General features: G+C 41.8%; 1 long non-coding RNA gene across 1 annotated transcript; it reads left to right on the top strand.

The window, feature by feature from the left end:
* The first annotated feature begins 5,307 nt into the window (after positions 1–5,307).
* On the top strand, positions 5,308–16,433 carry LOC117531211. Its single transcript, XR_004566558.1, has 3 exons — positions 5,308–5,581; positions 10,768–10,769; positions 16,421–16,433. It is a non-coding gene; the product is annotated as an uncharacterized LOC117531211 (long non-coding RNA).
* The last annotated feature ends 55 nt before the right edge of the window (positions 16,434–16,488 follow it).

The raw sequence follows: 16,488 nt of genomic DNA, 5'->3' as shown, positions 1-16,488 counted from the left end.
TTTAATCATTGGTGATTGATCTCTGCTCTCTTCCACAGCATGTCTTTTTCCTGATTCTCTCCCCTCAGCCCCAACCAGTCCCAGCAGAAGACTGCCTTTCCCTGAACCTGGTTCTGCTGGAGGTTTCTTCCTGTTAAAAGGGAGTTTTTCCTTCCCACTGTCGCCAAGTGCTTGCTCATAGGGGGTCGTTTTGACCGTTGGGGTTTTCTGTATTTACTGTACGGCTTTTGCCTTACAATATAAAGCGCCTTGGGGCAACTGTTTGTTGTGATTTGGCGCTATATAAATAAAATTGATTTGATTTGATTTAGGTGCTAACTTCCCTTCATTTTTTGGCTAGAAATAACACCTTCAGGGCTGTGAAAACTCCACGGATCCGCGGGATTCCGCAGATTTCATCATTGGGGGGGGTGTTAGTGATGTACTCTTTAATCATGAACATCACTGAGTTTTTAAAATGCTTATCGCAAAGCGTTCTTTTTTTTTTTACGACATCACACAAGTTTTATAAGTCCATGGACACTGATCTGTGTGTTACAGATACAAATCAGTTTCCGCTGAGTTTTGCAGAGGAAAAATGCCACTCAAAGCGTAGCTGCAGGGCCGCTGCTAAGGTTTTGGAGGCCCTAAGCATAACTGGTCAGGGAGCCGCCCCCCCCCCCCCCCCCCCCACACACACACACACATACACACATAAGTTCTACTCAAACCATTACTATTTAATGTTATAAATAAAAAAAATATATAACATTAGTTATGCTAAACAAAATACGAAAACATTAAGATTTTTTGACAATTTTTTTAACAAAATACCATGTTGTACCATTGTTCATAATAGGATAACAAATGCATAAAATATGTATCAGTTTAGGTTTTCTGTTTAACTGTAAAACACTTCATTATATTATGTTATCTATTATCCGGTGTATTCCATAATGATAGGAAAACTACATGAAACCATTATATTATATTAAATTATGGACACATAGAAAAATACCTAAATATTAAAATGGTCAATACTACACATCAAGCAAAACTGTGGTGGCATTGTGAAACCATACACAACCACAACAAATGCTAAAGTTTACCAGCAGGTGTCACCCTTTCCTTACCCTAAGGGGGAATGGAGCACTCTACAGTGCACTCTACTCTCTCATTTATTGGACTGGAAATCGTCACATCTGGCAATCCTGGTTAAGCGGCACAGCGAACAGAGAAAGACGCAAACAGGGCTGTACCATTTCAGGGAATCGGGGCGGGGGTGGATGGGGGCTTTATATTAGGCAAAAAAAAAACTGTTAATTTGCCCCAATTAAGTAATGGGGTAGGGGCCTACACAATGTTTAAAGACAAACGATGGACCTATTCATAAATAATTCATATTGATTTTGAAATGTAATAATGTAATAATTTCAACACATTTTTCAGTCAATTGGAGGCCCTGCAAACTAGTGCAACATGGTTGGTGCCCCACGCAGGCTGCGTAGTCTGCTTATGCCGAACGACGGTAGCTGTTACGACAGTTGACATAAAGCAGGACTGGTTGGTTGCTGCGGCGACGCTGTGTGGCTCCTGCAAGACGCTGAAGCTAATCTTAGCATGTGGACATCCCAAACGTTTAGAGCTTTCAAGTTTTTAAAAGATTTGTGCATGTCTGTGTCACGGACCGACATCACACAGAGAGAAGATGGCGAGAAAGACGGTTTGAAAAGTCTTATAAGGACAAGAATCCGTGGAAATGTCGCTGGCTTCATCAACACACCTGAAAGATAAACGGGAAAAGTGAACTGTGTTCTCAGTAAACACGGTAAGAACTTTTCTCTCCCTGGAAAATAAACATTCTGCTGTTCAAACAGGATTTTAGACAAGATCATGTGACTTTTTTCACTAATCTAGACTTTCTTTCATTGTAAAAAAGACGTGGCTTTGAATGGATTTAGGCTGCATGAATTTACACAAGAATATAAGTGACTTTTTACTGTAAGCTTTGTTAATGATATTTTACCATGATTTTCCAAATATTCTACAAGCTTTAGCTGTGGTTTTTGAAATGCTGTAACAGTCTTTTCAGTCTTCATAAATTTCATGTAGTTTAATTGTTCTGAGTTAATGCATAATTTGGTTTACAGTTAAAAGGAAAATCATTCCAGGTCCTACTTCCACGTCATATTTTGTTATTTCAACATCATCATTGACAGGTCAAATAAAAGGTTGAATATAGGCTCATTTAAATATCCACTAATTTTGAGATTTGTTCTTCCAGGAGATGCTGAAAAAAGTATCATTGGATAAAAATTGAATTCTGGGGCCCCACAGGGCCCTAGACCCCGGCTCCTGGGGAGCTGTACCCCCCCCCCCCCCCGACCCCTGCAAATTTTCCTCAGATTTCACAATTTTCATTTCACAGCCCTACACGTTTCTCATATATTATGTAAAAGCTAGTGATAAGTAAACACTTCTAAAATTGTATATGCTGTGTTTGTGACCTGACAACACCTCTGGAAGGATTTAAAAAGCATTTTGCGGACTTTAGTGTGGTGACAACACAGGTTTTTAGCAAAACTCTGTTTCTGCTTGTGTGTAAATATATCCTGTTTGTCATATATTGTGTAAAAGCGAGCAAGAAATACACTTCTAAAACTAAAAACATTGGTTTTAGAACCTAATACCTCTGAAGTGATTTAAAAGACATTTAGCAGATGTTAGCATTCAGTTTCGTTTTTGAGTAGCGGGGGTGACAACCAATCAGAGTTGAGCTGTCCCATGACATCATAGTCTGGTTGTTAGCTGCAAACTCAGTTTTGTGTGTAAATATTTCAAATACCAACATTCAGCCTGTTTCACAAGATACAAGCATGACAAGAAAAGGCTCTGAAGCCTGCTGACTTCTTTTTAACCCTTGAGACACAGAGCAATTCTGCATCCAAGGATCACAGGGCACGAAGAGGCACATAAAGCAAGATAGTTGAGTTCATGACCCTTTAGAGCCTTATATGTCAGCAACAAAACCTTGAAATCTCTGCTCTTCCAGTCACATGGAGCCAGTGAAGGGAAGCCAGAATGGCTGTGATCAAAACTTGATCAGCAGTATTCTATACCATTTGTAGACATCTGATTCTATTTTGCGGCAATCCAGAAATAAAGCATGATGACAATTGTGGAAGACAAAGATGTAAATTAAAATTTGTGAAATTTAAAACAAATCTTGATGTACATTTTGTTTCTTTGCAGACATGCAGCCGTTGTTGGTGATTAAAGAAGAAACTCTCCCTGAACACCAGGAATGGAATCTGAGTGTTAACCAGGAGGACATGAAAGAAGAAGAGAAGCTATGGATAAGTCAGCAGGGAGAGCAGCTTCAGCAGCTGGAGAAGGCAGATCTCACCAAGTTTGGTTTCACTGCCGTCCCTGTGAAGAGTGAAAATGATGATGAAAAACCAGAGTCATCACAGCTTCATCAAAGCCGAAGTGATGAGAGCACAGAGGCTGAGCCTGTAGCCAGCAGCTCATCTGTACACAGAACACTGACAGCAGAAGCTGATGGAGAGGATGACAGAGGACTACAACCAGCCAGCAACTCAGATCCAAACAGTCATTTACAACCAGGTACCAGTGGCAGGAGTTCAGACAGTTCTGGAACTGAGAGTGATGACAGTTATGACTCCAAACAGACCAGAGAACTTCAGTCAAGTTTTAACTGTCAAATAAATATCAGTATTGTTAATTCAAGCAATTGCAACATTGCTGAGAAACAATTTAATTGCTCTAAAGCATCTAGACCCATGAACAATCCAGAGCAACAAAAGGAGAGGCAAGCAAGCGGGAAACCATTTAGCTGTTCTGATCTGAGTAAAAGACAGAAAGAGAAGGGCACTCTGAACAAACACATGATAATTCAGAGAACACAAAAACAGTTTGGCTGTTCTCAGTGTGGTAAAACATTTGGATATAAGGGCCACCTGAATGAACACATGATAATTCATACAGGACAAAAACCATTTGTCTGTTCTGAATGTGGTCGAAGATTTAAACGAAAGAGCTGCTTGAATACACACATGATAATTCATACAGGACAAAAACCATTTGTCTGTTCTGAATGTAGTCAAAGATTTAAACGAAAGAGCCACCTGAACACACACATGATAAGTCATACAGGAGAAAAACCGTTTGTCTGTTCTGAATGTGGTAAAAGATTTACACGCAAGAACAGTCTGAACAGACACGTGATCATTCATACAGGACAAAAAGCATTTGTCTGTTTTGTGTGTGGCCAGAGATTTAGAATAAAGGGCACTCTGAACAGACACATGATAATTCACACAGGGCAAAAAGCATTTGTCTGTTCTGAATGCGGTCGAAGATTTGGACGAAAGAGCCACCTGAACACACACATGAGAATTCATACAGGACACGCTATAACAGCAGAAAAGGAGTCATCCACCACCCTGACAAATTAGGAGTCATTCACCACATCAACCACAAAACAATATAACCCAGACTCAGAACAGAGGGAATTAGAAGAGGAATTGGCAAATAAAATTGAGGAAACAAGGAGAATGGACATGAAAGAGTGTCCAAAACTGACTAAATTAAAGGAGAATAAAAAGCTCAAAACTATCCTACAGAAAGTTAACCTAGGATTGGCTAGACTGGTCCCAGAAGGAACCACATGGACATAATTGAACTGTGTAAATTATGGAGTGGCATGGTACATACAAAGTAAATTAGTGCCACATGATTTGGAGAGCAAAGGACCCACAAATGAGAAAAAGAATACTGTGCCACGATGGGGGGGGGATTAACAACAGAAAATCAGCCATCTAAGAGCAGAGATCTCCCTAATGATGACATTTTTGGGAGGCCAAAACCATAAAGGGACCTCTTCAAAAAAGTCAGTAGCATTAAAAGAAAATACAATGTTGAAGATAAAGAACTGGGTGGGAGGCTGGCTGAACATCAAACTTTAGTGAAAGCTTTTGCTGCACAGATTAGGAACAAAGACAAGAAAATACAAGCAAAACATATAAATAAACAAGCAATTTGCAAAAAAAAAAAAAAAACCCAGACTAGTGTACAGGAAGTTGGCAAAGGACACAATAGAAGTACAACAGCCACCAGAGAGAGAAGAAATTGAAACATTGTGGAGACCACTCTTTGAACATCCAAAACAGCACCAAGAGGCTGAGTGGATTGAAATAATAAGAGACAAACAAAGAAAAACAGGAAATGCCAGCAATTGTAATCACTGAAGAGGAGATCAGAAAGAAAATGAGTGAATACAGTAACTTCAAGGCACCTAGCATTGAAAAAAATCCCACATTTTTGGCTGAAAAGACTGAAAGCATTGCACCACCACTATGCCATGGCTTTCACAAAAATATTGAACGGAGTAGAGGACACACCAGACTGGCTAATGACTGGGAACATAAGCCTACTTCCAAAGACCAATGAAACAGAGCTACTCAACAAGTACAGCCCCATCTGCTGCCTGACAACAACATAAATGGCTGACAGGAATCAGCTGATGCCTTTTACGAACATCTTGACACTGGTGGCTACCTGGAAAATGAACAGAAATGTTGTTCCAGAAAAAAGATTGGGAGATAAAGACCAGTTACTGATAGACAAAGTTATCCTGGAGGACTGCAAAAAAGGAGGAGAAAGCTCAGCAGGGCACAAATGAACAAGTGGAACACCACCATCACCCTCAATCACACTGAGGGACAAATAACGATCCCAGACATACGAGTTCAGAGAGGGATATTCCAGGGAGACAGCCTCTCGCCACTTTTATTCTGCTTAGCCATAGACCCGCTCAGCAAGATCCTGAAGGAGCATGATATTGGGTATGACTCAAGTAGTGGCAGAGGAAGGAAAAATCAAAAACTTGTGAACCATCTGCTGTTCATGGATGATTTGAAAATCTATGCCGACACAAAACAGGGACTCGGTCAGCTCGTAGAAACTGTCCATAAGTTCTCCAAAGACTTTAGTATAAAATTTGGACTGGATAAATACTCAAAATGCACAATCAAAAAAGGTAAAAAGACAAAAACAGAAAACATACAGTTGGATGAAGGGAGCTACATTGAGAATACTTTCTGTTTTTGGCATGACATCTTTGCGCGCACAGTTAATATCTAAGTGTGTGAAATCATATAATACACCTGAATGCATATATATATATATATATATATATATATATATATATATATATATACACACACAGTAGTGTTCAGAATAATAGTAGTGCTATGTGACTAAAGATTAATCCAGGTTTTAAGTATACGAGTATTTCTTATTGTTACATGGGAAACAAGGTACCAGTAGATTCAGTAGATTCTCACAAATCCAACAAGACCAAGCATTCATGATATGCACACTCTTGAGGCTATGAAATTGGGCTATTAGGGGAAAAAAAAAGTAGAAAAGGGGGTGTTCACAATAATAGTAGTGTGGCATTCAGTCAGTGAGTTTGTCAGTTTTTTGGAACAAACAGGTGTGAATCAGGTGTTCCCTATTTAAGGATGAAGCCAGCACCTGTTGAACATGCTTTTCTCTTTGAAAGCCTGAGGAAAATGGGACGTTCAAGACATTGTTCAGAAGAACAGCGTAGTTTGATTAAAAAGTTGATTGGAGAGGGGAAAACCTATACTCAACAAAAATATAAACGCAACACTTTTGGTTTTGCTCCCATTTTGTATGAGATGAACTCAAAGATCTAAAACTTTTTCCACATACACAATATCACCATTTCCCTCAAATATTGTTCACAAACCAGTCGAAATCTGTGATAGTGAGCACTTATCCTTTGCTGAGATAATCCATCCCACCTCACAGGTGTGCCATACCAAGATGCTGATTAGACACCATGATTAGTGCACAGGTGTGCCTTAGACTGCCCACAATAAAAGGCCACTCTGAAAGGTGCAGTTTTGTTTTATTGGGGGGGGGATACCAGTCAGTATCTGGTGTGACCACCATTTGCCTCATGCAGTGCAACACATCTCCTTCGCATCATCCGTGAAGAGAACAACTCTCCAACGTGCCAAACACCAGCAAATGTGAGCATTTGCCCACTCAAGTCGGTTACGACGACGAACTGGAGTCAGGTCGAGACCCCAATGAGGACGACGAGCATGCAGATGAGCTTCCCTGAGACGGTTTCTGACAGTTTGTGCAGAAATTCTTTGGTTATGCAAACTGACTGTTCCAGCAGCTGTCCGAGTGGCTGGTCTCAGACGATCTTGGAGGTGAACATGCTGGATGTGGAGGTCCTGGGCTGGTGTGGTTACACGTGGTCTGCGGTTGTGAGGCTGGTTGGATGTACTGCCAAATTCTCTGAAACGCCTTTGGAGATGGCTTATGGTAGAGAAATGAACATTCAATACACGAGCAACAGCTCTGGTTGACATTCCTGCTGTCAGCATGCCAATTGCACGCTCCCTCAAATCTTGCGACATCTGTGGCATTGTGCTGTGTGATAAAACTGCACCTTTCAGAGTGGCCTTTTATTGTGGGCAGTCTAAGGCACACCTGTGCACTAATCATGGTGTCTAATCAGCATCTTGGTATGGCACACCTGTGAGGTGGGATGGATTATCTCAGCAAAGGAGAAGTGCTCACTATCACAGATTTAGACTGGTTTGTGAACAATATTTGAGGGAAATGGTGATATTGTGTATGTGGAAAAAGTTTTAGATCTTTGAGTTCATCTCATACAAAATGGGAGCCAAACCAAAAGTGTTGCGTTTATATTTTTGTTGAGTATATATGCGGGTGCAAAAAATTATAGGCTGTTCATCCACAATGATCTCCAATGCTTTAAAATGGACAGAAAAAACAGACGCGTGGAAGAAAACGGAAAACAACCATCAAAATGGATAGAAGAATAACCAGAATGGCAAAGGCTCACCCATTGATCAGCTCCAGGATGATCAAAGACTGTCTGGTGTTACCTGTCAGTGCTGTGACAGTTAGAACACGGCTGTGTGAAGCTAATTTATTTGCAAGAATCCCCCGCAAAGTCCCTCTGTTAAATAAGACATGTGCAGAAGAGGTTACAATTTGCCAAAGAACACATCAACTGGCCTGAAGAGAAATGGAGAAATATTTTGTGGACTGATGAGAGCAAAATTGTTCTTTTTTGGGTCCAAGGGCCACAGACAGTTTGTGAGATGACCCCCAAACTCTGAATTCAAGCCACAGTTCACAGTGAAGACAGTGAAGCATGGTGGTGCAAGCAACATGATATGGGCATGTTTCTCATACTATGGTATTGGGCCTATATATTGCATACCAGGTATCATGGATCAGTTTGGATATGTCAAAATACTTGAAGAGGTCATGTTGCCTTATGCTGAAGAGGACATGCCCTTGAAATGGGTGTTTCAACAAGACAATGGCCCCAAGCACACTAGTAAACGAGCAAAATCTTGGTTCCAAACCAACAAAATTAATGCCTCGCAGATGTGAAGAAATCATGAAAAACTGTGGTTATACAACTAAATAATAGTTTAGTGATTCACAGGATTGCTAAAAAAGCAGTTTGAACATGATAGTTTTGAGTTTGTAGCGTCAACAGCAGATGCTACTATTATTGTGAACACCCCCTTTTTTACTTTTTTTTTTTACTAATAGCCCAATAATAATAATAATAATAATAATATATATATATCTTCTTCTTCTTTGTCTTTCGGCTGTTCCCGTGAGGGGTCGCCAGAGCAGATCAATCGTTTCCATCTCACCCTGTCCTCTGTATCTTCCTCTGTCACACCAACCACCTGCATGTCCTCTCTCAGCACATCCGTGAACCTCCTCTTTGGTCTCCCTCTTCTCCTCCTGCCTGGTGGCTCCATCCTCAGCATCCTTCTCCCTATATACCCTGGGTCCCTCCTCTGCACATGTCCAAACCATCTCAATCTCGCCTCTCTGACTTTGTCTCCAAACCGTCCCACCTGAGCTGTCCCTCTGATATGTTCATTCCTAATCTTGTCCATTCTTGTCACTCCCAAAGAGAATCTCAACATCTTCAGCTCTGCCACCTCCAGCTCTGCCTCCTGTCTTTTTGTTAGTGCCACTGTCTCTAAACCATACAACATAGCTGGTCTCACTACTGTTTTGTAAACTTTCCCCTTCACTCTTGCTGATATTCTTCGGTCACAAATCACTCCTGCCACCTTTCTCCACCCACTCCACCCTGCCTGCACTCTCTTCTTCACCTCTCTACCACACTCTCCATTACTTTGAACAGTTGACCCCAAATATTTAAACTCATCTACTTTCACCACTTCTACTCCTTGTAACTGCACTATTCCACTGGGCTCCCTCTCATTCACACACATGTACTCAGTCTTGCTTCTACTGACTTTCATTCCCCTTCTCTCCAAAGCATATCTCCACTTCTCCAGACTAGACTCAACTTGATCTCTACTCTCACTACAGATCATAATGTCATCTGCAAACATCATAGTCCATGGGGACTCCTGTCTGATCTCATCCGTCAATCTGTCCATCACCACTGCAAACAGGAAAGGACTCAGAGCTGATCCTTGGTGTAATCCCACCTCTACCTTGAATGAGTCTGTCATTCCGACTGCGCATCTCACCACTGTCGCACTATTCTTGTACATGTCCTGCACTACCCTAACATACTTCTCTGCCACTCCAGACTTCCTCATACAATACCACAACTCTTCTCTTGGCACCCTATCATAAGCTTTTTCTAAGTCCACAAACACACAATGTAACTCTTTCTGTACTTTTCCAACAGTATTCTCAGAGCAAACATTGCATCTGTAGTGCTCCTTCTCGGCATGAAACCATATTGCTGCTCACAGATCTTCACCTGTTTTCTAAGCCTAGCTTCTACTACTCATAACTTCATGCTGTGGCTGATCAGCTTTATGCCTCTGTAGTTACTGCAGCTCTGCACTTCACCCTTGTTCTTGAAAATAGGAACCAGTACACTTCGTCTCCACTCCTCAGGCATGCTCTCACTTTCCAAGATTTTATTAAACAATCTGGTTAGAAACTCTACTGCCATCTCTCCTAGACATTTCCATGCCTCCACTGGAATGTCATCTGGACCGACTGCCTTTCCACTCTTCATCCTATTCATAGCAGCCCTCACTTCTTCCTTGCTAATCTCTTGTACTTCCTGATTTACTCTCACCACATCATCCAGCCTTTTCTCTCGCTCATTTTCTTTATTCATCAACTCTTCAAAATATTCCCTCCACCTTCTCAGCACACACTCTTCACTTGTCAGCACATTACCATGTGCATCTTTTACCACCCTAACCTGCTGCACATCCTTTCCAGCTCTGTCCCTTTGTCTGGCCAATCGGTACAAGTCCTTTTCTCCTTCCTTACTATTCAACTTCTTGTACAGCTCGCAATATGCCTTTTCCTTTGCTTTTGCCACTTCTCTTTTCGCCTTACGCCACATCTCCTTGTACTCCTGTCTACTTTCTTCATCTCTCCGACTCTCCCAAAACTTTTTCGCCAACCTCTTTCTCCTTATGCTTTTCCTGGACCTTCATTCCACCACCAAGTCTCCTTGTCTTCCTTCCACTGTCCAGATGTCATACCCAGTACTGTCCTAGCTGTCTCCCTCACCACATCTGCAGTACTTTTCCAGTTGTCCAAAATTGCTTCCCCTCCAACCAGTGCTTCTCTCACTTGCTCATTCATATATATATGAATATATATATATATATATATATGAATATATATATATATATGAATATATATATATGCATTCAGGCGTATTATATGATTTCACACACTTAGATATTAACTGTGCACGCAAAGATGTCATGCCAAAAACAGAAAGTATCCTCAGTGTAGCTCCCTTCATCCAACTGTATGTTTTCTGTTTTTTTCTTTTTACCTTTTTTTGATTGTGCATTTTGAGTATTTATCCAGTCCAAATTCCATACCAAAGTCTTTGGAGAACTTATGGACAGGTCCTGTTGGATTTGTGAGAATCTACTGAATCTACTGGTACCTTGTTTCCCATGTAACAATAAGAAATATACTCAAAACCTGGATTAATCTTTTTAGTCACATACCAATACTATTATTCTGAACACTACTGTGTGTGGGTGTGTATGTATGTATGTGTGTGTGTGTGTGTGTGTGTATATATGTATATATATATATATATATATTTTTTTTTTTTTTTTTTTTTTTTGTCTTTAACATGAGAGTGGTTTTGGCACCCATCTGATGTCATATTCATTTCTCTAAGTGTAGTAATGTCTCAATGTTGTAACTGTAAGTTTTTAGGAAAATATGGACTTTTTAGGGCGAAACTGAAATTCACCCAAATGTTTTCTTTCTTCAGTTATTAATGGATTTTGATTATTGTTTTTGTTTGTTTCATCTAAACACTGATTTACAATCCTTCCTCACACAATATTGAACTTTTGAATTGTTTTGGAAATTGTAGATATTTTTTATGGTGAAAATAGAGAAATTCACCAAAACACTTTTTCTTTCAGTTTCTGATAGATTTTATTTCTGTCGGTTTTGTTTGATTCTTCCAAACATTGTTCATAATTCATCCTTGTGGATATATGAAATAATTTTTAGTAAAAATATGGATTTCATTCAAGGTGAAATTAATGCAAAAGTTTTCATTTGGATTCATATTAGGATGATTAATTTAAACACTGTTCACAATTCAAAAGAAATACTGTGTGTTTGGAAAACAATAAAATTCACCAAACTGCTTCTTTCCCTCCAGTTTCTGATAAATTTTAATTCTGATTGTTTTGTTTGAAGTTCTGTTCTTCCCTCTTGAATTTTGAATGCTAACTTTTGGTCATGAACAACCATGAAATTCTCCCACAATTGTACAAGTTCTCAAATTGCATGAGACAGAGGGAAAAAAATGACCACAAGATGGCATTCAAGGAATTTTAAACAGTCATTGAATTTTTGGAGAATCTCAACTTCCAGCAAATTTCTGTCCCCTGATATAGTTGACACACTGCTGTCAACATTTCAGCTGGTACTTCAGTTTTCATTCAAAAGTCTATTTACACAATTGTGTAAACACTAAAATGACTTATGAAATTTACAACCATTGGTAAACAATTTTATTTTGGGTATGTCATCATTTTCCTCGCCTGCATAGTGCGGGGAAATAATTAGGACAATAAACCCGGGTGAGCTCTGGTTATTATTAACTCGAACCGGTTCATGATGTCTGCTGCTGTACCTGTAAGGTCAGAGGTTGATGCTGGAGGTGGAGTGTCTTAAAGGTGAACAACATTTTTCCTGAATCAGCTATGTTTCTGATTCTGTCATGAAGACAGTTTGGCAGCAGAAATGCTGGAAAATCAACATGACAGAAGAGATGGACATGAACTGAGAACAACAAGGTGCCCAGATTTACAACACTGCCGTTCAGATGCTCTGATCCAGGTTTCTGACAGCTTCAGTCAGCTGGATGTTGGAGGTGTCATGAGCCTCTGTGGCGGTAAGAGGGTGGAGCTTATCAAGGCTGGAGGTCAACCAGGATAAAGTGCTGTGAGAAGATGTCACAGCTGAGAGAAGTGAGCAGGGGATGGACTGAAGGTCATGTCCAAAGTGATTGTTTCAAGAAGATTTTGTAGATTTTCCTGCAGAGAAACTGAATTAAAGGAAACACTGTCTGAAAAATAGAGTGACCGCTGTGTCGTCGCCGGTAAAACAACTGAGTCATCATGAGGTCAAGTTGTTTGTCGGCAGCAAAATCAGGGATGAGATCAAATTGTGGGCTTAAAAAGCCCAGAGACTCTACTCGAGTGACCTTCAGTCCTCATCTCAGACTCGTGAAAATCTGATCCGGTTTGAATCAGAGCCAAATGAGTGTTACTGAACTCCAAAATCAAACACTTTGTGTTCACTCAGTCACACAGTTTGACAAATTCAGTCTGACAGCAGCTGGAAAGAAACTTCTAGACTCCAGAAAAACATCTGGATTCAGCAGATAAATTCCACTGATCCTAAAACCTGACTGGATCAGGGATGAGAATTTTCCACAGATCCGCAGATTTCAGAGTTTTTTTGAGGTTTCTGCGCCATTTCTGAGATCAGTGTAAATCCGTAGAGAAAACGTTTGGGTGTTGGTGCAGCACGGGTCATCCGTGCCAGTTTAATCTTTCCTCATATGCATGTGAACCATGATAGCGCTGCTGAAACTCCAAGCTAAAACGCTCAATGTCATTGGTTACTTTTTTACAACGTTCAACTTTCATCCAATCAAAGTCTCTGTAATATCTAGTCACTGAAAATACCCAGATGTGGACATTTTGAGTTTCTGCAAAGTTTGGTTTGTGGCCAAAATTACAGAGAGAGAAGATGAAGGCCGCGTTAAAGACATCATGGTGTTTAAAAAAAAAAAAAAAAAAAAAGTTTAAGTGGACATGAACGGGACAAAAACAAGACTCGTATGGAGTTAAATTTGTCTCATTAGTACTTGCAAATTCGCAGAAGGTGATTTACACGTGCTTTGTGATCCACAAACACAAATTTCTGATTTGTAACGTGTGGGTTTTTACAAAGAAATGTTTATTTACAAAACTGAAAATTCTGTTTGCGAAGTGTGATTCAGCATTTGTAGATCACCGAACACACGCATTCATCACTTTGCTCAGTTATGCAATATTGAGACATTCGCAGCACAAAACCACAAATCCAGCACAAAGCTGCCTGGGGATTGTGGTTGGGGGTGGGACATCAGGGGCCTGGGGGGTTGCATTCTGGTGCTGCCCGGTGGCTCTCCTGGCTTCGGGGGGGTCGGGTGCTGGCCCGTGCTCCCTTCTGGCTCCTCCCTTTCGGGGCGTGGGTGTGCCCCTGGCCTGGGGGGGGTGCTGGGCAGCGGCCGGTCCGCCCGTGGGGGGCCCTGGCGCTGCGCCGCCAGGCTTCTGATCTAATTGGGGGGTGGGGGGGGCGGTGGGCGGGGGATAACTGGATGGCCATCGTTCCTATCCACGTTGGGCCTGTCCATTGGTGGGCCAGGTCTGGTGCCTGGAGGGGGGCGCCGCTCCCCGTCCCCCTGCTCCCCCCCCCCGGGTTTGTGGGGCCCACCTGTCTCCCTCTGGCTCCTTGGCTGCCCCTGTCTCTCTTGGGTCTCATCTCGTGCCTCCCTGGCTTGGGGCCGCCGGGCGAGGTGGCTCACCCATCTGCGGCTGCCTGGCCCCCTTTCCCCCCTGTTGGTTTGTTCTTTCCCAGCGTTTCTGGTGCCCCTCCGGGGCTGCCCACCTCCCCTCTGTCTCGTGGTCTCTCTGGTGCCTCTGTGGCTCTGGAGTTGGGCCGCGGTGCCCAGTGGGGCCGGTGTGTGTGGCCCGCTCCCTTCACCCTGCCTCTCCTTCTGCCGCCCGCTTGGGGTTGGGCCTCACATGTCACACCCTTTTAATGCACTTCACCAGCACAGCACACACAGGCACATCATACTGTACACATCATAAAGTATAGGTCCTTTTTATTTTTTTCAAAAACTATATGGATTTCATTCATAAGTTTTTACGTCAGACATGCATGAACCCTCGTGCGCATGCGTGAGTTTTTCCACGCCTGTCGGTGACGTCATTCGCCTGTGAGCACTCCTTGTGGGAGGAGCCGTCCAGCCCCTCGTCGGAATTCCTTTGTCTGAGAAGTTGCTGAGAGACTGGTGCTTTGTTTGATTAAAATTTTTTCTAAACCTGTGAGACACATCGAAGTGGACACGGTTCGAAAAATTAAGCTGGTTTTCAGTGAAAATTTTAACGGCTGATGAGAGATTTTGAGGTGACACTGTCGCTTTAAGGACTTCCCACGGTGCGAGACGTCGCGCTGCGCTCTCAGGCGGCGTCATCAGCCTGTTTCAAGCTGAAAACCTCCACATTTCAGGTTCTATTGATCCAGGACATCGTGAGAGAACAGAGAAGTTTCAGAAGAAGTCGGTTTCAGCATTTTATCCGGATATTCCACTATTTTTTTAATGAAAGACGTGCGGACGGGTCCGCGCGTCGGGACGCAGCCGGCGCGGAGCGGCGGCACAGGAAAAACACCTCCGTGTTGATAACCATTTGTAAAATCCAGGCGGCTTTTGATGGCTTTCAGTGGAGTGAGTATATGAGAAATTGTTTAACAGCTGGACATGTTCCAACTTGTCCTTAAGGCTTCCAACAGAGGTGTTTTTCCTGTGGCGGAGCGGACCCGTCCGCACGTCTTTCATTAAAAAAAAAACTTTAACAGTGGAATATCCGGATAAAATGCTGAAAACCGACTTCTTCTGAAACTTCTCTGTTCTCTCCAGAAAATGTATCCCCTATGCAAGTTTACTAAATAAAGGCAAAACTTCCTCAACTCTACTGTAGGAATTGGGTATGAGCTAAGGTATATAAAATATCTGATGGCAGTGTGTAATTTTAATTTAACCTTTATTTAACCAGGTTAGTCCCATTGAGATCAAGATCTCTTTTGCAAGGGCAACCAGGGCAATTATAAATTTTCCAATTCACCTCACTTGCATGTCTTTACATGTGGGAGGAAACCCACACAAACATGAGGAAACTCCACACAGAAAGGCCACAGGTGGGAATCGATCCCATGACCTTCTTGCGATGAGGCAACTGTGCTAAAAACAAATCCACCATGCTTATTAATCTACGTGTATAAGATACAGATAGATATCAGGGGTGGTGCCCAAGTGTTTAGTGCACTTGATTTCAGTGCTGAAGGTTCCTGGACCATCAATACAGAAACGAACAAAGCGTGACAAACGCAACGGGACATTTTTACATAAAATTCAGGGACAGGTTGGATCAAGGAGACAGGAGAGATGGAGTCACAGGGAAGAAGAAGTAATCACACAACTATGTATAGGTCACACAGGTTTATATCAAACTCTCATTAGAAAACATGAAACCGGTCAGTGTTTGAAATGCAGCAGAAGAGACGGCTGAGCACGTTACTGGAGTGACAAGAATATAACAAAGAAGAATTCTATTAGACAATGACAGAATACCAGGACGGAACAGTAACACTTAAGGGGTTACTTTCTTTTTCTACACCTGTACCACCAGCTTGGATTTAAAGGGAACAGAGTTATTCAACAGAATATAGTACAGTGTAATTTCCTCCACCTTTTTTCTCCTCCTCTCTTATCAACCACATTTCCTCATGAATATAACATATATCTTCATTAATGCTCCACACCCCAACAGTTGGTGGCAGTAATGCACCATATGTCGGTTTCAAAACCGCCAAAACAAAAAATAACTCGATAGAAGAAGAACTTTCCTTTTGGCGGGCGAGGCTAAAGCTAGTTAGCTGGAGACGCTGGAAACGTTTCTCTGAACAGATCAAACTTCACTCTGTGATCCTCGAATATGTTTTTTGAAGAGCTCCAGAAGCACAAAGGTCGACAGTAAACCGGAAGAAGAAAAAGAAAAGGTGAACAGCGCGAAAAGGTGGAACAGCTGAGAAGGTTGTTGAAACAGCGGCTAACTG

This window comes from Thalassophryne amazonica, chromosome 18, assembly GCF_902500255.1.
Source record: "Thalassophryne amazonica chromosome 18, fThaAma1.1, whole genome shotgun sequence".
Lineage (NCBI taxonomy): Eukaryota > Metazoa > Chordata > Actinopteri > Batrachoidiformes > Batrachoididae > Thalassophryne > Thalassophryne amazonica.
This window is presented reverse-complemented; position numbering and strand designations above follow the sequence as displayed.